This window comes from Monodelphis domestica, chromosome 8, assembly GCF_027887165.1.
Source record: "Monodelphis domestica isolate mMonDom1 chromosome 8, mMonDom1.pri, whole genome shotgun sequence".
NCBI classification, from domain to species: Eukaryota; Metazoa; Chordata; class Mammalia; order Didelphimorphia; family Didelphidae; genus Monodelphis; species Monodelphis domestica.
In genome coordinates this window covers 67098839-67122683 of record NC_077234.1, presented here as the reverse complement: position 1 = coordinate 67122683, position 23845 = coordinate 67098839, and the positions used below count along the sequence as shown (strand labels likewise).

General features: G+C 37.1%; 1 long non-coding RNA gene across 2 annotated transcripts in view; it reads right to left on the bottom strand.

Annotated features, from left to right (window-relative positions):
- LOC130455934 (uncharacterized) overlaps positions 1-23845 on the bottom strand; it is a 69072-nt gene that overhangs the window by 4104 nt on the left and 41123 nt on the right. The window lies entirely within an intron of this gene.

Here is a 23845-nt window from a genome sequence, read left to right as displayed (position 1 = left end):
GAAGAGCTGCCCTTTTCCTTCACTAGCCAAAACAAACTAAGGGCACTGTCCACAGCATCCTAAACACATTTGACCAAAGAATGAGGTTTTTTAAAGCATCCTTTTCAGCTGTTTCCTTTTGGTATGGAGATGATACTTGGTTGTCAAAATCATATTTACAAAGATCAAGTCCTAAGCAGTTTTATCAAGTTGGTAATTACTAGAGAGTTCTGATGGTCCCAAAACCAAACTAAGGAAATTCAAAGAATTCATCACCAAAAAGTTGGTCATATTTTATCTGTAGTATGTCATGATAACTCTTTTGATAGCCCGAAGGGATCATAAAATCACAAATTTAGAGCTAAAAGGACCGTATAGGTATTTAGATACAAACCACTCATTTTTAATAGAGGCCCAGCAAAGTTAGAGCATTTACCAACTCAGATTTTCTAGACTTTAAGTCTATCACTCTACCTACTATACCATATAGCCACCATAGGAAATATGTCATACATTCATAAAGGCAGCATTCACGTAGATGAAATTGCAGATCTTTTAAAATATTGCAGTCAGTTTCAGGAAGCCCAGGAACTCCTAAGGTACCCATACCCCAAAAGTCTATTTCTCATCATCAGCCAGAGATGCAAGATCTTTTAGCACCAAGTCAGCCCACCATGGCCCAGCAGAAAGGATCAAGTAAATGTGTCACCAGCTCCAAGCAGGTTATATGGGATACACTAAAACTGCTCAGGGAAGTGGGGAGGGGACATGGAATTCCCTGGAAAATAGCCATTACATCAAAAACTCTGTGTAAAGGATACTCAGCAAGGATCTGGCATTGGTTCAGTGGGATGCAGCTCCCTTGGACCCAACTCCCAACTCTCCATGACATCATGGCTGGCAAGAAGGTGTTGACTCCTATGACAGTGGACCATCCATCAAGCTTTAAAAGCACTGACTACTTGCATGCCTGGCTTTCATTCCTCAAGCAATTAGGAAGTTCCAAGGAGGGTTCAATCTGAGTCTAGCCTGATCACATCTCAAGGATGCTTTCATTTCCTTGTAAAGAAGTTTAGAGGAAGGCTTGATGAACTGCAGTTGCTAAGCAGAGCCTACAGTCATGGTCTCCAGCCAAATTAGTAGTAGATGTCACTCCTGCCAAATGGGAAATGTAAGGGCTTTGTTTAAATATTTGGAAACTCCATATGTGCACCTCTAACTTCATATCCTTTCTGAAAATAGAGTGACTGACTTTTACCACAGGAGTACCAATGTTAGACAGTCCAGTCATGGTATCCTCCACTATTCTATCTAAAGGCTGGCTTTTACATAAGAGGATCTTTATGAGCGTAAGAATAGAAAAAAGCTCTTATCTTAGAGTCAGAAAGACTCTAGATGAAATTCTGGCTCTGCCATTTACTAGCTGGCCTTGGGTAAGTCTTTTAACCTCTCAACCTCAGTTTCTTTATCTGTAAAATGAGAATGATAATAACACGTACCTCTCAGGGTGGTTCTGAGAATCAGCTAATACATATATATGTAAAAAGAGAGAGAGATGATAGGTAGATGATAAATAGATGTATATTATAGCATTTTGCAAACTTTAAAACATATAAATGTTGACTAATAATTATTGTTCTTAATGTTTCCATCCGCACCATCATTGTTATTATTACTGTTGTTATTATTAATCCTTTCCACCACTTCTGCCACCACCATTTTCTCCTTTGGAAAGAGCCAGGTGAGAAGAGAGTCCTGTGGCCAGCAGGATAGGCACTAAGCAGTGATATGGAAAATACTACTTCTAGAGCTGATAAGGACCATTTCTTTCTGCTCCACCCTTACTCCCTCCTGAACTCTAGCTAATGATGGCATCCAGGGAAAGGAAGAGAGGACCACTGAAAACCACAATCAAAGAAGGTGGAATTTTTTTTATCTCCTTGAGAAAGAGAATGGAAATTAACAATCCTGTATGCTGGGGATCAGGAAGAAAAGTATCATTTATTTTGACAAGGGAAGCTCAACTTTTAAAAATATCATTTCCACTTCACTTCATGCAGTGAGAAACTCTTTAATCTGTATTATATTCATCCATTTACTATTTTATCTCACCCACTAAATTATATGCTCCAAGAAGAGAGGGACTCAGTTTTGCTTTTACTTCTTCCATCACTTTGCACAATGTTCTGCATATGGTAGAAGCCTATTGGGTATTTGTTGGACTGATGGATGAATAATTGAGTGAATGAATGAATGAATAATCACTGGTAACCTAGGATCAAGCTGGATATAAACCCTCCTTTATCACTTCAACACTACTGAAAAAAAGACATGTTTTCACATGTATTTTAAAGTTTATTTTAATGTCTAAGAGCAGGACAATTCAATGTTACCTTATTGGTTAATAACAAAAAAAAAAGAAGAAAAAAAATTCTAAGTGATTGGCCTACTCAAGGCAATAGCATATGAGTGTGGATAGAGTGCCAGCCTCAAACTCAAGAAAACCTGAGTTCAAGTCTCACCTCTGACATTTTGACTGACTGGGGAAACCTTAGCAAGTCATCTAACCTCTCAGTAGTCTGAGTAATTTTCTAAAACTATAAATGGAAACAAGGGTACCCACCTTCATCAGTAATAGAAGTTTCCTCACTTGGGATTCTCAATATTAACTCTCAATTAATTATTTTTGAGAAATGAGAAATAATTAATTCTCAATATTAATAATTAAAATTAATGGGGATAATGGTTGATCCCCAAGAGATTCTCCATGAGTAAAGGACTAGATATAACACTGGTCTTGGAGTCAGAAAAACCTGAGTTCAGATTCTCCCTCTGCCATTTACTGGTTGATCTTGGGTAAGTCACTTAACCTCTCTCCACCACGGTTTCTTAATCTGTAAAATGGGAACATCTGTTAATGGGAATATCACAGGTCCACTTCATAGTATCTGATTCTCACTGTGGATAAAAGGTAAGATGAGACAAGGCCCCAGGACCTTAAAATGTATCCTAGTGCCAGGAAGATAATTTATTAGTTGTGTTTCTCTCTATCCTCTTTCCTTATTTTCTGGTTAAGGATATTTTGATGGAAAGCACCATTCAGAGGAAAGTAAGTTACTTCTGTGGTGAAATGACTAGGTGTTTTCTTTTTAGCATTTAAATTTAACACACAGGTTTTTGTCAAGTTTCTCTACTCCCTTTATCTTCTCTCAAAAAGTTTGACATATAAGTTCCTGACCTATTTATGATGATCTCTGCAAATTCCCATGAACCATATAATACCATAACCATTTCTCAATGTAAGGGACTCCTTTGTTCAAATATAATGGGAAATTTTAAGTCTTAAACCTTAAAAACTTCACCTTTAAAGGGAAAAGGTCATTAGAATAATCATTATTATTATTGTCATTATTAATATTTCTGCTAAAAATTTATCCTGCAAAATAAGATTACCAAATCTCATCAACAAATGCCTTTTGAAATGCCAACTCAGTCAAGGCCTTTAATTTATCTGCCTCTCTAAAAAAAAACCCTAGAAAGAACCTATACTTCCATATAGCAGTAACTTCCTTTTGACCTCTAATTTAATTTATCATTAATTTAATATAATTCAGTTCCTCTAGGACTATGGCCACTTGCTGGTCACTGAACAAGGATGCGATGTTTAGAGTAATAATTTAGGTTAATGTTTGCAAATTTTGTAAAAAATCAATAAAATAAATCTAAAAAAAACAAAACCAACAAAGTGATACTTGGCATTCTTCCTCCCTCCCTTCCCCCTTTTCCACTATTTTACCATCATTGGTATAGAAGCAGAAGGGAAACGGCACAAGCTAATAGTTTAGCTGTATTTTTCTTTGTTTCAATGGTTGCCAGTGGTTAAAGAATTCTTTACCAAGTGACTAATTGTTAGTGCACTGGAAAGAGTTCTGAAATTGAAGCGCTGAACCTCTGCCAGATCTGAGTTGGAATCTTGGCTCTGATACTTAATACTTATGTGACCTCAACAAGCTACTCTTTGAGATTCTGGAATCTTCGAGTCTATTTCCTTCTAGGTGATATCTGGGGGTGGAACTAGATGACTCCTTCCAGCCTTAGATATAGGATCCTGACATATGGTGAACCTCTTTGTATTTAGTTATGCAGATTCTCAAATAGCAAATGTAATATGTAGCTACAGCCACACTCTAGATCTTTCCAGTTGGATGGGCCAAAGCTTGTGTCCCTCTGGTATGGTTTTCAAGAATTCAAGACTATCTCCACATTGTAATAACTTTTCAGAACAGCACAGTGACGTCTTCTACAGGGCAATCAAAATCATCTCTCTAAGACACACATCACTTTCCTGTTCAAAAATCTTTCACGTCTATCTATCTCTAAGATACAGCACAAACCCCTTATCCTCTCATTAAGGCCACCTATAATATGGCTCCAATCTACATCTCTAGCCTTATTATTCCCTTTCATATTCTATATTCCAACCAAACTAGCCAACTAACTATTCCCTGAACCTAAATTTCACCTCCCATCTCCCTTCCTTTGCCCAAGTTGTATTCTATCCAGAAATACATTCCCTCCTCCCCCTGCATCTCAGAATCTTTACCATCCATTAAAGCTCAACTCAGGTGACAACTGAAAGCCAAATCTTTTTCTGAGCTGCCAACTGGATTTTTAGTGCATTCTCCCTCTTCAGATCAATGTGTTTTATCTGTCTGCATGACATTTCCCCCAAGGCAAATATAAGTTTATTGAAGATAGGAAGTGTTTTATTTTCTTCCTTTAAATCCTCAACACTTAGCACCTCCACCTCATAGATATATAGATATATAGATATAGATGATCTAGATAGATATAGATATGGATATAGATATAGATATAGATTAGATATAGATAGATGGTCAACACTTTTTTAACTTCATTAAATCTCAACTTAGTCTTCTCTTTCTTAATAAACCATCCAAATGACATATTTGACCCAACATTAGCAAAAATAACTTTCCCACATCCAAAAACAGATTTGATGCCAGATAAATACAGATAATATAACAAGGAAATATAGTTTTAGTGGCATTGTTTAAATTCCAATGTAAAGAATTTTTTACTTTGATTTGTTGGTTGTATTTATTTTTAACCCCTTACCTTCCATCTTAGAATCAATATTGTATATTGGTTCCAAGGCAGAATGTCTCTAAAGGCTGGGCAATGGGGATCAAGTGACTTGCTTAGGGTCACAGAGCACAGAAGTGCTTGAGGCCATATTTGAACCCAGGATCTTCTATCTCTAAGACTGGCTCTCAATACATTGAGTTCCTTTAATTTACTTTTAAATGTTGCTCAAACCAAAGCTTTCTAAATATTTCGATGACATAATAAAAAAACATGGAGAGATGGTAAATGACACATTGTCTATTACCATTGGAAAATAGCATGGCATGGCACAGGGTACTGTATTTGGAATAAAAGCCCAGCTTGTTACTTGAGAAAAATCTGACTATAGGGAAAAGGCATTCCATCTCTCTGGGTCTCAATGAATTTATCTGTAAAATAGAAGGGTTGTATGAAATGGGATCTAAGTACCTTCCAGCTCCCAGTCTAGTATCCTATTATTCAAATTTACAAAGATAAGAATACCAGCCCACACCATGATGATGATGATGATGATGATGACAAAAAGGTTGGGCTATTAGGGGAGACCTAGGATAGATTTATTCAGCCACAAACTCATCACTCCAGTTTGAAACCTATGTTATATTCAAGTGGTTGCTGGGGATTAAGAGAGAAGTCCTGAACTGAAGCCAGAGATTTCCCCCCAATTTGGTGATGGCTGGATCTCAGAGGGATTAAATCTACTCCCCTGGCCTCATTAGCATGTTGCCATAACCCACTGAGCTAAGCTAAGCTAACAGGTCAGACAAAAACAGGTGGTGAAGTTTTCTCTGGCTGGAGTTCTTAAATACTCGTGTGTCTGGAATAGTTTAAGGCGGGGGGTAAAATAAATCTTCTTAAGGTCCCTTCTAGCCCTCTGAAATTTTGATTTGGTGGTTTCTGGGAAGGTCTGACATTTTCTATGCTCCATAAAATGAAAAGTTTATGTCAGCAATGATTTGGAGAAACAAGGAATGGGAAGGTAGCCTTCAAACATTTGTACAGGGTATGTATAATATTTTTCTGTTTTAGGATATGGTTGTAAGACTTCCATCCACTTCCTACATGGTTTCTGCTGGTGACAAAAAAAAAAAACAGTGAAAAGAGAGATGGGCAAAAGGGCTGGGATAAACATCAGGCTGTCTTTTGCCTTCTCCAAACTATAAGATCTCAAAATATGGAATATGTTGCATTAATAGTGACACAGCAACTGTTAGTAAAGCCTGAAAGCCACAAATGACTTCCTTCCTTTCAGAGATGGGAATAAAGCAAGGAATCCTTTATAGATGAAAATATCAATTAAAAAAGCCACATTTCTTGCAAAAATGGAGGGTTGGGTTTTTGTTTTGTTTTGTTTGTTTTGTTTTGGTACCAGGTTTCTTCATCAAGATTTCATTACATTTTTACACTGAGCAGGGTTTTAAGGAAGGAGATGCTGAATTGGAGATCAGCTCTTGGAGGTTCTCCTACTTCCAATCTGACCTCCCATCTTCCTGAGTAATTTTCCTGATGAAGAGATCCTTCCTTAAAAACCTTCATTCAGCAGCTCTCCATTGCCTACTAAAGGTAAAGACCCTTAGCATAGCAACCTGGTTTCCAGTCTTTCCTCCTACTCACCATTCTAGCCTGGGGCAGAGAGATCCTTACTTGCAATGAAGAAGAGCTGAATTCAAATCCTACCTCAGACACTAATTTCATAGCTCTGGAAAGTTCATTTTATTTTCTTTCTGCCCTAAATCCATTAATAGTAAAATGAAGATAATAAAACATCTATTACATATGGTTACTGTAAAGATCAAATCACATAGTATAGACTGTCCCAAAAGCCTTAGTGAATTTTAAGCTTCAATGCTTCTGGAATACTTTAGAGTTATGTGGCAGTTAGGCTGGCCAGCATCAGAGTCAGGAAGATGCGTTCAAACCTAGACTCCAGACATTTACTAGCTACAAGACCCTAGGCATATCACTTATCCTTGGTTTGCCTCAATTTCCTCATCTGTAAAATGGGAATAGTAATGACACCCACTGTCATTTGCTGTGAGGATCAAATGATATCATATTTATAAAACATTTAACAGAGTGCCTAGCACATAGTATTTGCTTTTTAAGTGTTCACTAATATCATTACTATGTAAATCTTAACTTTTAACAAATGTTAACAATGCTAACAAATGTTCCTGATGTTAACAAATTTTAACAGTCTATACCAATATCACTAGGGCAGATGGGAATAAAGTGTCAGACTTGGAGTCAGGAAGACTCATCTTCCTGAGTTCAAATTTATCCTTGGACACTTAGTAACTGTGTAACCCTGGCCAAGTCACTTAACTCAGTTTGCCTTAGTTTCTTTATCTGTCAAATGAGCTGAAGAAGGAAATGGCAAACAACTCGTAGCTTTGCCAAGAAAACCTCAAATGGGGTCATAAAGAATCAGGCATGACTAAAAAACAACTGAACAACAGCAACTATATCCCTACTTTCCACTCAAATATATATATATATATATATGTAAATATATATGTATATATACAATATAACTTGTTCTTTCAATGTTGGGACTTCTGTCCACATTGTTACTTTATATCTGGAATGCCTAACTCTCAACTCCCCACTTTTGTCTACTGAAAGCCTACGTAACTTCATGACCGAACTCAAAGGTTACTTCTTTGAGACCATTCTGATTCCCACCTCTGACTGGATAAAATTTCTTCCACCTCACAATTGCCCTTGGTACTCTCTTAAGGCACTATCACCTTCTGCCTTGTATAAGAGCTCTGTGTCCTTGTGTGATCTGCCCTATGAGGCAATTACTGCCTCAGGGACTCAGCGCTCCTCTTCTGTGAAGGACCAGGCAACCACCAGGGTCCATTCCAGTTCTAAATCTGATCCATTATCTCTGACTTCATTTCTCTATTTCCAGATTCTTAGAAGGGACTCTATATTTGCTGAATGAATTAAGTCAGTGGTTTTATTTAAAGTTGACCAGATGACAATTATGCCCCAAAGCATCACCAACTATCCCACATCTTTGCCATCTCCCTAACAGCATCACAGTACTGTCACTTCCCAATCACAAGAGCCCATCATTTCCCAAAGACTCACATGATGATTCTGAGCACTGATCATTTCGGTATATAAATCTGATGGTGGTTATTTAATTTCAAGACTCCATGACACATTTTCCTAACTAGAATGTTCAAATTATGACCATAATTATATTATAAAGAACTTAAATGATATTACATGTCATAAAAGCTATATTTCTATATTATAGTTATATATTATAAAATGCATCTTCTAGAGTATAAATTTGTTATATATTATGAAATACATATTAAATTATATTCTGTATCATAATTATATTATGAACATTGTATTATAAAAAACACACCATCCAACATTAGTCAAGTTGGACGAATTCAAGAATTTAGCTTGGCTTTAGTCGATTTCAAAGAAACTCAGAGAAATATATACTACTTGGAAATCTTGAAAGCTCCTCAGAAAAGTGAGAGAACGAGTCACCAGAAGCTTCAAAACCTCATTAAACAAATTGGAATTCTAATCAAGAGATAGGCTACAGTGTACCTCTTCAGAAATATCATGAGCAGGGAAACTGGAGGTTTAATAAAAATACAGTTCAAACTCCTTTATGCTGTGTTCTTCTTGAGGCCCACACTAGAGGGAGCTCTCTCTCCACACTACAGATTACTTCCTTTTTTTTTTTAATTATTTGTTTTTGGTACATTTAAATACTGACTTGACACCCTCTCTCCCTCCTCTCCCAATTAGATAAGGCACCATTTGACATACATATATATATATTAAATTAATTAAATAGAAATTTAAATAGAAATAGGTAAGATAATTTTACATAAATTTACACACACACACACCTATATATATACATGGGTGTGTGTGTGTGTATTATTGTGAGTGTGTAAAATTATCTTACCTATTTCTATTTAAATTTCTATTTAATTAATTTAATCTAAATTACTTATTTCTATTAAATTTCCATTTAAAGTTCTATTGGAAGGGTATACTTTTCAAGGACTCAAGTGGCTTTTAAAGTTTAATCTCATTAAACTGCACTAACTCTAGGAAAATCTAAAAACTAAAGGCATTAAAGGGGGGAGACTTTTCATATGAAAGAACTCTCTATAAGATTAAAGGAGTAATTTATTTTTTCCTACCTAAAAAATGAACATTCCATAACATTCTAATAGGAAAAGCAGAGTATACTAGGGCAGTAACATGGCATACTTTCTTATAGATCTTGTTGGTCATTCATTTTTCAGTCATGTCTGACTCTTCATGAACTCATTTGGGGTTTTCTTGACAAAGACACTGGAGTGTTTTGCCATTTACTTCTCCAGCTTATTTGATAGATGAGGAAAATGAGGCAAACAGGGTCAAGTGATTTTTCTGGGGTCACTCAGCCAGCAAGTGTCTGAGACTGATTTGAACTCAGGTCTTCCTGACTCCAGGTTCAGTGCTCTATCCACTGCCCCACCAGTGTCAGAGGACTTTGGTTTGAATTTTATCTCTACCATGTCTTATCTTTGTGGTCACAGGAAATCTGCTTAAGTTCCCCAGGCTGTGAAGATGGGATTAACTCTCCTCATGCCTACTTTTAAATTTAATCAACAAAAGTGAATACACCCATACTTAACCCTAAAATAGGAAAAGTCCACAAATTACTTACTAAAAGGGTTTGCACCTCCAAAAGCAACTGACGGCCCCCTGGGCATCCTAAGCAAATTTAAAGTCTACAAGGAACAGGAAGTGACACAAAGAATGGTCTTTAAAAGTGACTGAAACTTCCTGTCACAAAGTCTTCAAGCTCTTTCAAGGCTCTGGAGACTGGTGGAGAACCTTCTTTCAGCATGGACCTGGGACTCTAGCATTTGGTGAAACTGCTCTTGGATTTCCCCCTTTTTGTGGGTGAATGAAAAGCTGATTCCTTTCCTGGCTTCTGTAGAGATTAGTTTCCAGAGGAGGCCTCAAGGTTATTCACCACCACGTCCTCTGGCTGAGCACCCTCCAGTGGAGGGTTAACTGAATTGAGCCAGGCACCAGAAAAACATTTAGGGTGATTAGCTGGACTGTTTACTCAACCTTCTTTCACAATTTTTCTATTTTACTCTTTCCTTCTATTTTATAAATAAAGCTACTAAATAAAAAATCATTTTGACTTGAGCTATAATATTGGCGACCATATTCTCTTATATTTAGTCAAACCATAATAATTTTATCCCCTCCAATTCCTTATCTTCCATCTCTGTAAAATGAGGAGATTGGACTATATGACTTCTGGGATCCTTTTCTGGCTCTAGAGCAAAATGCTCATTTTCTCTGAGACTCCATTGTCTCATCTGTCAAAAGGGCATCATAATACTTGTACTTTCTACTTTATGATCAAATTGAGATCACATAAAATAATGTATTTAAAGGACTTTCTACCCATAAAGCCCCAGTATGATTGTTTCTAAGAGCTCCATATATACAACCTATTGTTTTTATCAAGGCCTAAGCTACAGTGACCTGCAACAATTTCCTGTGTCTCTTAAGTAAAATGGGAACTAAGACCATTGATGACTACAACCATTTTATGTCTTCGGTTCTCTTAACACTGAGTTGAAAAACAAAAAGAGGCCACTAACACTAATTCATTTATACATGAAGGTTTTCCACTTAAAAGAAACCTCTGATAGGAGAAAATCCAGACTAATCAAAACAGGTAAATGAAGAGACAATTAGACACACCATAAAGGAATCTTGTTTTACAAAAGGATTTGGCGAGAGGTTCATTTCAATCTTGAGCAGCCCTGATATATTTTAGATGATTCATTCGTTGTGTATGGTTTCAATTTACACATACCTTCAGGAACTTTTCTCTTGCATTAAGCAAGTTTCATCTACACCTTGCATTAGAGTCTATACCTTAAACCAAGGATATTAGGATCATCAGAATTAAAGCTAGAAGAGATCTTAAAGGTCTCTTTCAGGCTTTGTGGCTTTCCAAATGAGGGGACTGAGCCCCTCATGAAGTGAAGAGGCTTGTCCAGAGTCACAGAGATAATAAATAGCAGAATAAAGATTCCAAACCAGTTCAAGGGATGCTTTCCCCCAAAGCCCGCTGTTTCTCACTGATTTTGCTAAGATGTCTTTGTAGGGGATTTTGACCTTCTTGTGTCCTGGACCCCTTTGGCAGCATGATGAAGTACACACACCCCTTCTCAGAATCATCTTTCTAAAGTACATAGGATTACAAAGGAACCCAAAATTTAGTCAAAATTAAGATGACTTTTTTCCATCCAAGTTCATGGGCCTCCTGAAATCTGACAATGGACTCTTGGTTAAGAAGTCCATGGCAGGCAGTGGGCAGCTAGGTGGTTCAATGAATGAGGACCAGACCATATGACCTCAGACACTTCCCACCTCTGTGATTCTGAGCAAGTCACTTAACCTCTTGTCCAGCCCTTACAGCTCTTATGCCTTGGAACCAATACACAGTAATGATTCCAAGATGGAAGGTAAATTTTTAAATAATTAGAAACTCATAATAGAGCCAAATTTCCAGCTGTAAGCCCAAGTACCTCATTCGCCTCAACAAATTGTTCCAATTGTTCCATCCAGGATAGCAATAGAGACTAGAGCTATGATTTCACTAGTATAGTGATTTCATTGGTACATAGTCCCAACAAGGCTACTCCTTCCATCAATGGAAGAAAGAAAAGGAAGGAGAATGTCTATATAGTACCTGCCATGTGCCAAGCATTGCCTTAAGCACTTAACAAATATGATCTCAGTTGGTCCTCACAACAATCCTAAGAGGTAAATGTTGTTATCTTACTTTTGAGGAACCTGAGGCAAACACAGGTAAAATGACTTGCCCAGGGTCTCACAGTTTATAAATATCTGAGGCCAGATTTGAACTCGGGTTTTTCTGACTCCAAACCCAACAATCTACCCACTCCATCACCTTAAAAAGAACAAAGATTCTAGATTGAAACAGTCATTTGATGAATTCTAGAACAATCAGCTTCTCTATAATGTATAGTATTAGAGAACTATCTAGCACATTTAGAGATTAAATACATCAAATCATGATCAAACACATGAAAGTGCTCTGCAAGCTTTGAAAAGGTCAGTTCCTCTTACTCTGACCATTACTTGTATGACTGAGTAAAAAGCCTTATTTCTAAACCTCAAGTTCCTCATCTAGGAAATATAAGCAGAAAATGCCTTACTGCCTTCTTCATGGAATCATTGCAACAACAACAATAAAAAGAAGTTGTTTGCAAGCCATAAAGCATCACATTAATATGAGTTACTTTAATTACAACATCCCAGCATTGATCATATTTTTAAAACCATAAGGAGAAACAGCTGGGTGGCTCAGTGGATTGAGAGCCAGGACTAGAGCCAGGAATCTGGCCTCAGTGATTTCCTAGCTGTGTGATTCTTGCTGACTCAGTTAACCCTGTTCGCCTAGTCCTTGTACTTCATAGAGTTGTTACTAAGGCAGAAAATAAGGCAGTGGTGGTGGGGAGGGGACCTTAAGGGGAAAGAAGGACAACTATGTGGTTCAGTGTCTAGAGTATTCGCCCCGGAGTCAAGAAGATTCATTTTCCTGAATTTAGATCTGACCTCAGACACTTCCTAGCTATGTGACTCTAGACAAATCACTTAAACCTGTTTGCCTCAATTTCCCCATCTGTAAAATGAGCTGGAGAAGGAAATGGAAAGCCAGTCCAGTATCTCTGCCAAGAAAACTCCAAATGGGATCATGAAGAGTCAGATATGACTGAAACAAATGAACATTAAGATAAAAAGGTAAAGAGTTTGTGAAACCTCCTGCAAGACTATCACTAGTGGCAGCCTTTTTACTTTCTCAGCGTGCTAATTAAACATCCACTGTATTCCTGTGTTGGAGTACTTAATTGACTGGGGAGGCAAAGCCAAACAAACTCCCTACCCTCTAAGGCACAAGCAATAATAGAGAGCTATAAATGGAAATTACAGCCATAACATGGAAAGGAGCAGCCACCCATCCAGAAGCAATATGGTGCTCTCAGTCAATGTTCTACAGAAAACACTTGGCAGATACACGTTTTTAATTTCCTGTTACTTTGCCTTTCTCCAATTCCATTTCTGTTCTTTTGTATATCAGAAGTGAAAGAGTTCCTATACATGACTCAGGATAGTGAAGAGAATATCTGACCTGAGTTGGGAAGGCTTGAGTTTGAATCAAACCTCTGATACTTACTCCCTTTCTCAGCCGTCCTTTCTCAGCCTTAGTTTGTCTATCTGCAGAATAGGAGTAATGATAACTATAAAAATAGCCTATCTAGGGAGCATGGTGTGTTAAGAGAATCAGCTTTAGAGTTCTAAAGATCTAGTTTAAGTCTTGCCTCTGATACATACTAGCTATGTGATCCTGAACAAGTCACAGACACTTTCTGAAACCTTTAATATGCAGAACAGATGAAATTCCTCCCTGGGAATTCACTATATCGATGATATTACAGATCCAGTTTGAAAATAAATAGATTTATTTTACAGGGTTAAGGTTAAAAATAGATAATATATATATAAAGTATTTTGCAAACTTTCAGGTTTATATATCAATGACAGTTTTAAAAAATTATTCCAGAATTCATATACTCAGGAGAATCTTAACTTGAAATCTACAACCATTTTTTATATAATAGAATTTTAATATAATTCATTTCCTTTGTAACAAAGTGCATTTTTTATACTTTAAATTTTTTTCTTAAAAGGGGTCTGTGAATTTTATCAGATGGACAAAAATTGGTTAAGAATCCTTGATTAGTCTACTCCTTTATTTCATGTATGGGAAAACTGAGAGATCCAGAGAAGAAAGGTGAATTATTTGGCATCATAATGAGTATATAAGAGGTAAGACTATCCCTAAACCCAGGACTTCAAACCTCCATTCCAGTGTTTGTCCATCTATCTGTCTCTTGTCTGTGTGTCTCTATATCTCCTTTTCTCTCCCCTCTTCTTCCTTCCCTGTATTTCTTACTCTGTGTTCTCTCTTCTTCAGTTTCTCCATCTCTCTGTTTCTCTGTGTGTGTGTGTGTGTGTGTGTGTGTGTGTGTGTGTGTGTGTTTCACTGATGCTTTTAGGATTTGGATTAGTTGTTGGGGTTTCTTGCATCAGTATATTCACACACATAAACATGTATACCATCACTATCACCACCATCATTGATTCCACCTTTTTTTTACAAAGAAAAAGTTAAGCAAAATTAACTAACAAAGCAATTATGTTTGACAAGAATATACCACACTCTTCATTTACAGTCTCCTGCCTTTCTTCTGAGAACAGGACTACTTTTCTTTGGATCCAAGATTGTTTACTGTAATTAATGACTTCAGCTGCCTTTTAGTGTTATAGTCATTCATTTTATCATTGTGGCCAATGTATATATACTGTTCTCTGCATGGTGTATTTCCTAATCCCCTTTTCCAATTGTTAGTAAATTACCTTGTATTCATTTTATTTTATTTCTTTTTTATTTAGCCTGTATATAATATATATGTACTTATCTCCTCCTATTAGAATGTAAGCTCACTGAGAGGAAGGATTTTTTTCTTTCTTTGCATTTGTATCCTCAGGGTCTAACACATAGTAGGTCCTTTATGAATTCTTATTGTTTGTTTAATTTTCTCTGTTTTGCTTGCCTTTCATATAAGTATTCTCATATTTCTCAAAATTGCTCATATTCATCCTTTTCTTCTCAGTCACTTTGACTGGGAAAGAAAGAATCAGGCTAACCTCTTTGTTCTTTACAAGTCATGAAAATGTGAGGGTTGGAGACTGGAATTTAAAATAAATCAATTGCAAAAAAATAGATGCTAAGTTGATAAGATCCTGTCTTCAATGTCTACCTCTAACTCCTCATGGAAAGATGGATTCATTTCAAGAATCCATTGAACAGCTCCCAGTTTCTGTTTTTTCCCTTTTCATGCCCTGGATAAGATAAAATGTTATTTTCCATTTCTCTGCAGGGAACCAACTATTCCTGATGAGATTAAACTGGTAATGGTGACTCTAACTCTAAATCCCTGTTTGAGTGGAAGGATGTGCTTGATGGAACTAGTCAGCAGAATCAATCAAAGGATTCCTCCCTAATTTCTAGAGTGACAAGATGAGAAAATAGGACATTACTATCTATAAGTTTCTACCATTTCTCCCTTGTCTGGGTTTAGCAATTGTTACAGAGGGTCCATAACCCTTTCCCAGTTCTATCCTATGTGTTCCTCCTTCAAGGTCTTGGCTTTTGGTTCCAGCATGGAGTAGGAAGGAACTAAATAGAAGGAATTACCAATCTAGTTTCCTTAAACTTAATTTTGGGGAAGGTTCTCTAGCCAAGGAGAAGAAAGACAGACTAATATATTTGATTACGCTTGAGTTCCTCTAGGCATGTGCCCAGTATACTATGGGATAATCTGATAGAAAAGATGAGTTGAAGAAAGAGCTCTCATTTCCTATATTTCAGAGCTGCTTCTATTGTCTGTTCACTTCATTAAGTTGTTTTCACTTGACCACTTCTGAATGTTTGGTCACTCTTTTCCCCTGGGTGTACCATCTCTGCTGGGGCTTTGCTCCACTGTTCAGAACGATCTTCTGTCAATTGCCAGATTAAGCATTTCATCTCTTCAGTGCCACGTGCTGGCCATCTTGGCTCCATTTATTAAGATGCAATAACTCAAGAGCTTTTCTCTTGAGTCTACAGCTGAGCTAATGAGCTGTTATTTCCAGGTAAGGGGTCAATAACAAGAATCAGAAATACTGTCCCCAAGTTAAGATGAAGATTTTTGATGTTGTTTTCTTTTCTCTTAACTGCCAGAATTTGGTACTAAATTGAAGTCCAGTATTCCAGACAACTATTTGACAGTCAGAAAATCCCTTAAAATTCCTATTTAACCCCTCACACAGAGTCTGCATCCCCACAACTCACAGAGAAGTGTCCAATAAAGAAACTGCACAGTATCTGTGTGAATATTAGGGCAGTAAAGCCCACTTTCCTCCTCAGTTCTTTCCCAGATTCGTAAGCAAGTGCATCTGAACCAGACCAAAAGATAAGTGAAGGACCCAGGTCAGTGTCCTCAATCCTCCCAGCCTATATGCCAGCTTTTAATATAATAAACTTTCCACATATGTATTTAGGCTTGTAGTATATATGTATACCAGCATCAAAAGAGTTTTTCTGTTTTACTTTCTCCAGCAAAAACTCTACTATCTTCCAGGTGTAGACTCCAGTAGTGCAAAACATTAAAGCATTATATAAAAGTGAGGTGCTATTTATTCTTAATCTCATTATTATCTTCTAGTCTAAACTGTAACCTCTTCAAGGAAAGGAATAGCTTCATTTTCCTTCTTTCTATCTTTAATGTCTAGTATAATATGGGGAGCATAATAGGTATTTAATAAATGTCTGTCAAATGAATGAATGAATGAATGAATACTCAAGTATAGAAAACAGAATTTTTCAAGAGTACTGACAAGTAAACACTTCCCTGCCTTTCCCATCTTTCCCCTGAAGGGAATAGTTATAGGCCCTTGTCCAATCACTTGCTTAGTGGGAAGCCAGTCCTAATGAGACTTCCCATTCATAGTATTGACAGGGAAAGTGGCATTTCCAGTTTACTCCCTTGATTACTCTTCCAATGGAAGAAGAGTCAGCACTTTCGGGACTGGGGAGCAAGCCTGAGGGAGAGAAAATAATGCCAAACTATTCTTGTTTTCCCACTCATGCCTTTTTTTTTTTGTAAAAAAGAAAAAAGAAAAGAAAGGATGGGGGAAGGAAAGAGAGATAGACAGACAGACAGAGATAGACACAGAGAGAAAAAGAGATGGAGACAGAGAGAGACAGAAAGAGACAGGGAGAGAAAAAGAGACAAGGAGAGAGAAAAAGAGAGACTGAGGGAGAGGCAGAGAAAAACAGATACAGAGAGAGACAGAAAGAGAAAGGAAGAAAGACAGTGAGAGAAAAAGAGAAAGATAGACAGAGAGAAAAAGAGACAGAAAGATAGGGAGAAAGAGACAGAAAGAGAAAGGTAGAGAAAAAGATATACAGGGAGAAATAGAGACTGACATAGAGAGATAGAAAAAAGACAGGGAGAGAGATAGGGAGAGAAAAAGAGAAAGAGAGAGAGGAGGAGGCAGAGGACAAACAGAAACAGAGAGAGATAGAGACAGAGAAAAGGGGAGAGAAAAAGAGAGTGACACGGAGAAAGAGAGAGATAAACAGAGAGGCAGAGAGGGAAAAAGAGAAAGAAAGACAGAGACAGGGAGTCAGAGAGACAGAGTTAGAGAGACTGAGAAAGAAATACTGAGAAGGTGGCAAAGAAAGAGAGACAGAAACAGAGGCAAAGACAGAAACAAAGAAAGACAGATAAACAGAGAAGAAACAGAGAGAGATGGAGAACCTGGGACACCAGGAGCTGGCTTTGTTCAGAGATGACCATAGAAATTTAAAAAAATGAAAAAATATCTAAGGAAAGGTGACCCTCAAAGCCAAAGAAAGGAAGTGCAATTATGAGCTCTAGCCAAAAGTTTTGTAAAAGGGGCTTTTAAAAAGAAAAAAATCTTCGACATTTCTCTTTTTGTATACTGTTTTCGCTTTCTTTTTTCTCTCCTTTTGTCTGTCCTTTTTCATTTCCATCTTTCTTCCCTTCCCTTCTCCCTCTCCCTCATCTTCAGAGCCTGTTCAAGCAACTTGCTAAAACTCCAACCAGAACAACTTGCCTCAACCAGTTGAGTCAGGGTAGGAAGGCAGGGTGGGACCCTTGCTTCTGTGCTGCTCTCTAAGGTTTGTGGGTCTGAAAGAACATGCTTAATGCAACCACATTTTTCCCCCATTCTCCTCACACACACACACACACACACACACACACTTTAATGTTTGAAAGTTAATCCAACAATGAACAGAATCGGTAGTGATGGCAGCTCCCTTTAATTAAAGGACAAACAGCCACAAAATATCTGAGCAGGGCAGAAAAGACAGCCCCGAGCACTTGGAGATGACAGCAAGACATTAAATTATAGGGGTTTCCTTATGAAACTCAGTAGAGAGCTTGGGGCCTTGAAGTGTCAACAAACATAGATGGAAAAGTTGGAGAAGGGCAGGGCTAGGGGAAGAACTGGTAAAAAAACTGACACTGGCTGGATTATTAAATCCCAATACACAGATGGTGCTATTGGACTCCAAAAGTAAGAAGTCTGTAAAAAAAACAAAACTGTAAAGAATATTCTTTCTTCTAAGGCAAACAAAAGGAGATTCTGTTCATGCTGGTCCTACTTGAAAAAGTTCCAAAATTCTGTGAATAATTGTGAAATGCAAGAGTGTAGAAGAAGAAAAAACCTGGACTCACTTGAGATCCCCAATCTGTACTAACCCCAAATGTGAGAATGATGCTCAGATACTAACTAAACCCAAAACCAAATGGGAATTTTTGTTTAAATCTAACCCCATACACTGAAATCAACTCTGGAGTTCAAAGACCTATTTTCAAATCCGAGCAGAGATACTTAGGAGCTGTGTTATTCTGGACAACTTATTTAAACTCCATGTATCTCAGTTTCCCCAGGTGTAAAATAAGTATGTTGGACCAAATGGCCACTGAAGCGTCAAATAAATACAAAAATAATAATAAGTCTAAGCCAAAATCAATAATAATAACTGATATTTATGTCATGTTTAAAGTTCCTGTCATTGTAATTCATGCCACAATAGATAGCCCCTATGTGGTAGTTACAACAGGTATTATTAGTTCCAATTTATAGATGAGGAAACAAGGCTCAGAAGTGAAAAGATTTTCTCAGAACCAAACAGATAATAGCATCAGAGACTACATTTGAACCCGGTTCTTCCTACCTTCAATTCCAGTGCTCTGATACACTAAAACATGAATTTAAAATTCTGAACCAAAGGCTATAGGTGTCATCATTCAAATAATTCACAGATAATTTTCCAGAATAAATCATTTTCATATTCTCCTTTGCTAACAGGTCAATGAGACCTGCCACAGATTGATGATTGACTGACTGGTTGTCATTAAAATATAACTAATATCTTTAGATTTCTAGATTCCTGAAAACCCATGGGAATTTTCCTCTGCTTTTCCTACTGACAAACGGGGAGCTATTATGGCAAATAATCCCCATTCTTTGTCAATGGGGGGTCAATGGCAATTACCTTGTTCCTCGGGTTTGCTTTGTACGACCCTTCCAAAGAGAGGACAGCTCTATTTTTTACTTTAATCTCTAACCACAAAATTAGTCATTTATCAATATTTTTTGGCAAACCCGAAAAGCCAACATACTACACCCGATCCCATAGAATTCCCAGAACTTCCACTCATAGTTCTAAAGGAAATATACAGAAAGATCACATCTTATGTCAGCCCAGGTTGTAAGATACATAAGACAAGACCAGCAGAATTCTTCTCTGTTATTACCTGTTTTCTTCATCCTATTCTATCCTCTTCTCCTCTTCATGTGAGGATATCTTGGCAATAGAGGAAACAATAATAAACTATTTCTTTTGTCTCTTTCTTTAAGTAGCAAGTAGATTATAAACTCTTTGAAGGCAAAGACTGTCTCACTTTTTCATTTGTACCCGCGGTGCCTAGAACTACTTGTTCTACTCACAGTAGACAAATAATCCATGCTTATTCTTGGCTTAGCTGATAAGAGGCGCTATAATGAGCCTGACAAGTCTCTTCTAAGAGTTCTTACAATATTATTACTGCCTTCAATTCAATATAAGCCACTCAACAGTAGGAAGCAATGAGAACTGGGGATCAGACTAGGAAGGGAAAGGGGAGGGAATGAGAGGAATCAGTCACAGCTTTCTGTGTATCTTTGGAGCAGCTGTTGTGACTTGCCCCTTGGTTCTGCCTTCTTATGCATGGTTTCTCAGACTCTTGAGTCTATGGTTGATGTGGATTATTTAATCAAAACATATGAGTCAGCCTCCATCATTCTACTTAGAGAAATTTCTCTCCTTTCTTTCGTCTCTGGTTCATTTCATTTGATGTCATTTACAAAGACATGGTTGTTTATAGCTCTTTCATCAGACAATTATAAATAAATGAATGCATGGATCCATCGATCAAATAATCAATTAAAGCAAGAACAACATTGAACCCAGTACATAATCCTCAGACCAGACACTGATCACGACACTTCTGTCAAAGACAGACACAGTGGCAGGCAACCCCTAAGATGTAGATCAATTCACCTCAGCTGCTCCCAGCATAGAGCTTGGCAAGGATGTATGGCCAAAGCTTTCTCCACTCAGTACAAATTTTCCAGGGTGGGTTAGTATATAATCTGCTGAGATGATTCAAGAACTTATCATACATTTGTTTTGTTGTTGTTCAGTTGTGTTTAACTCTCTGTGACCTCATTTGAGATTTTCTCATCAAAGATACTGGAGTAGTTTTCCATTTCCTTCTCTAGATCATTTTATAGATGGGAAAATTGTGGCAAACAGGATTAAATGACTTGTCCAGAGTCATGCAGGTAGTAAATATATGAGGTCAGATTTGAACTCAGGAACATTACTCTTCCTAACTCCAGGCTTGGCTCTCTATCCACTGAGCCAAGGCAGGTAAAGACAACTTCATGAACATCTTTTTGGAATCAATGTCATTAGGGTGCCAAATAGGATTTTAATGAAAATACACTGATTTATCCCACACATAAATGACAACAGTTGGGATTTGGCCTTTTGTCCCACTCAATAAAACACTAGAGATTTAACTATCACATAGACTCCCTTCTTGCCATTATGTTTTCAAATCTATTCCTCCAGGCTTTAAATTCCTTCTACATAAGATTTTGAGGCAACTGAGAGGCCAATCAATGGTGGATACATGGTAGGCTAACATGTAGTGAATGATAACTTAAAATATTAGAATATATTTGTAATAGGAATAAGTCAATGAGCTCCAACACCATTTGACTGGTTGATTTCTCGTGTTTTGAGCAATATTTTGGCTTTTTATTAACCTGAAAAACAAATGTGGAATTTTGAAATCCTAAATTTGAATCAGGAAGTAAGCCCTTATTTACTTTGAAATATTAAACAAACTTTAGGCAAAGACTAATTGACATTGACCTAAACAGACATGACAACAAGAATACTGATTCAATCCATTAGTTCTTTGCAAGTAGCAAAAGTCAAGGGAAATTACCATGATTGCATGAGAATTCTTGAAGTCCAAAAATGATTTTTTAGTAATATTTCATCATGTAAAAGAGAGCATTAGGAACAGGCATAAATTGAACACAAGGAAGGGGCCAGGCACGAAACCAAAGTAAAAAATAATGCATGGATGGCCCAAAAGTTGCAATAGTACCCACGAGATATTCAGAGACCTAGATAAAGACATCTGCCATGTTGGGTAACTTTCTAGAAGACTGATGCAAGGATGAAGATGGGAATCATTCTGGATGAGGTGATATTAAGCAATTGATAGATGCTAGTTCACTGACTGAACTATTTAAATAATCTTGAGCAAGTGGCTTCACCCCCTTTTGCCTCAGTTTTTAAGCAAGGCTGCAAGGCATAGAGGAAAGAGTCTTGGACTTAGAATTAAGAGACACCTGGCTTCTTGTAATCCCACTTATACCAATAATTAGCTGTATAATCATGGGCAAGTGACCACACTTCAGTGGGCCTCAGTTTTTTCATGTGTAAAATGATTAGTTTTAGAGTTAGATTAGTTAGAGTTAGATTAGAGCTCTGAGATCATTCCTAACTCTAAACATATGAAAAAAAAGAAGTGAAATAATAAGTATTTTTCTGGGATGATAATAATAGCTAGCATTTATATAGTGCCTACTATGTACTAATAGTATTACATTTGATGCTGACAACAACCCTGGGACATAGGTGCTATCATCCCTATTTTACCACTGAGAAAACTGAGGCAAATGGAAGGTAAACAACTTGCCTAAGGTCAAATAATTAGTATGTATTCAACTCAGGTCTTCCTAACTCTGAGATCAGTGCTCTATCCCCTGTACCCCCTTCCTTCCTGAGACAGGCACATTGTGGTTTGTTCTGCCTGCTACTGCCGTGGAATTACAAAGTAATTGTGGCTTTCATTGGCATAAATGATCTTTCTGAGCTAAAGAGTCCAACTGATGTGTCATAGAAAAGAAACCGAGTTAAAATGTTGCCAGTATTAAAGAAAGAATCCTAACAATCCGAGTAGGCTCCGTTCTGAGTCTCATGTGTGTGCTCCAAAGGAATCAGATCATTTAGAACTGGCAATAGCTTCAGAGATAATTTAGTCCAACCACAGGAAACTGAAGCCTATGAAGGTGAAATGCCTTACCCAAAATAACACAAGTAATTAGTCATAGAGCTGGGATTTAAACTCAAGTCCTTTGACATTGAATCGAGCTCCATTTATATTACATTTCTGTGCCTTGTATAATAATAATAATAATAATAATTTAGCACCTTAATGTTTTCAAAGCGATAGACAGATTTTATCTTCATAACAACCACAGAAGGCAAGTGCTGCTATTATTCCCATTTTACAGATGAGGAAAATGAGTTAAGCAGAGATTAAGAATTACAGAGCTAAGAAGAATGTAAGGCAAACTCAGGTCTTTCTGACTCTGTCAGGTATTCTATCCTCTATTCCACCTAGCTGAATCACATTAGATTATGTGTGCATCACTCTTAGAAAAAAGAAAATTAAATATTCTCCATAATATATTCCTACTCTAAATATATATGTGCATATATATATATATATATATATATATATATATATATACATTCCTGCTCTAAGACTATACAGGCAAACTATCTGGATAAAATTCATTTCAATTTTGAAAGTGTTACACCTTTGTATCGTCACATTTGCTAAATGTGATACAGACTGATCTATAGAATTTTAGATTCACTTTTGCTTACCCATAGCCCCAATCCTAAAATACATTCTGCTGGGTTAACACAATGATCTGCCCATTCAGCATGCCCTAATCTGGATTCATACACACACATACATGCATACACTCATATATGTACATGTATGTCTGTGTGTATATGGGCATAAAGGTGGCACAGTAGACAGTGCCAGTCCTGGAGTCAGAAAGACTCATCTTCCAGAGTTCAAATCTGACCTCAGACACTTACTAGCTGTCTGACCCTGGACAAGTCACTTAACCTTCTTTGCCTCAGTTTCCTCATCTATAAAATGAACTGGAGAAGAAAATGGATCTCTGCCAAGAAAATCCCAAATGGGATCATGAAGGACTAGTCAAACACAACTGAACAACAAAGTCTATTGATTCCTCAGTATAATTTTAAATGCATAAAATAAAATGTAAAAAATTATAAAGGGAATGCATTTTATTGAAAGACAGTTATTAAAATATCATTAAAAAAGTAATTCACGGACCCAACATGAAGAACCCTTGCTCTAGAAGTTTACACTATCTCTAATGGGGAAGATGGCATTGCCATACCCAAATCCCTGTACAATACACATACAAAAGGGAGAAAGTATAATTTGGGGGATGAAGGAACTGGGAAAAGCAGGTTGCTTTTGACAGAAACCAGGAATTCTAAGAGAAGGAAATGAAGAACACCAAAAGCATTGGATCACAGTACAAAGTCACAAAGGTAATGTATTAGAGAGAGAAATTGGTGAGATAT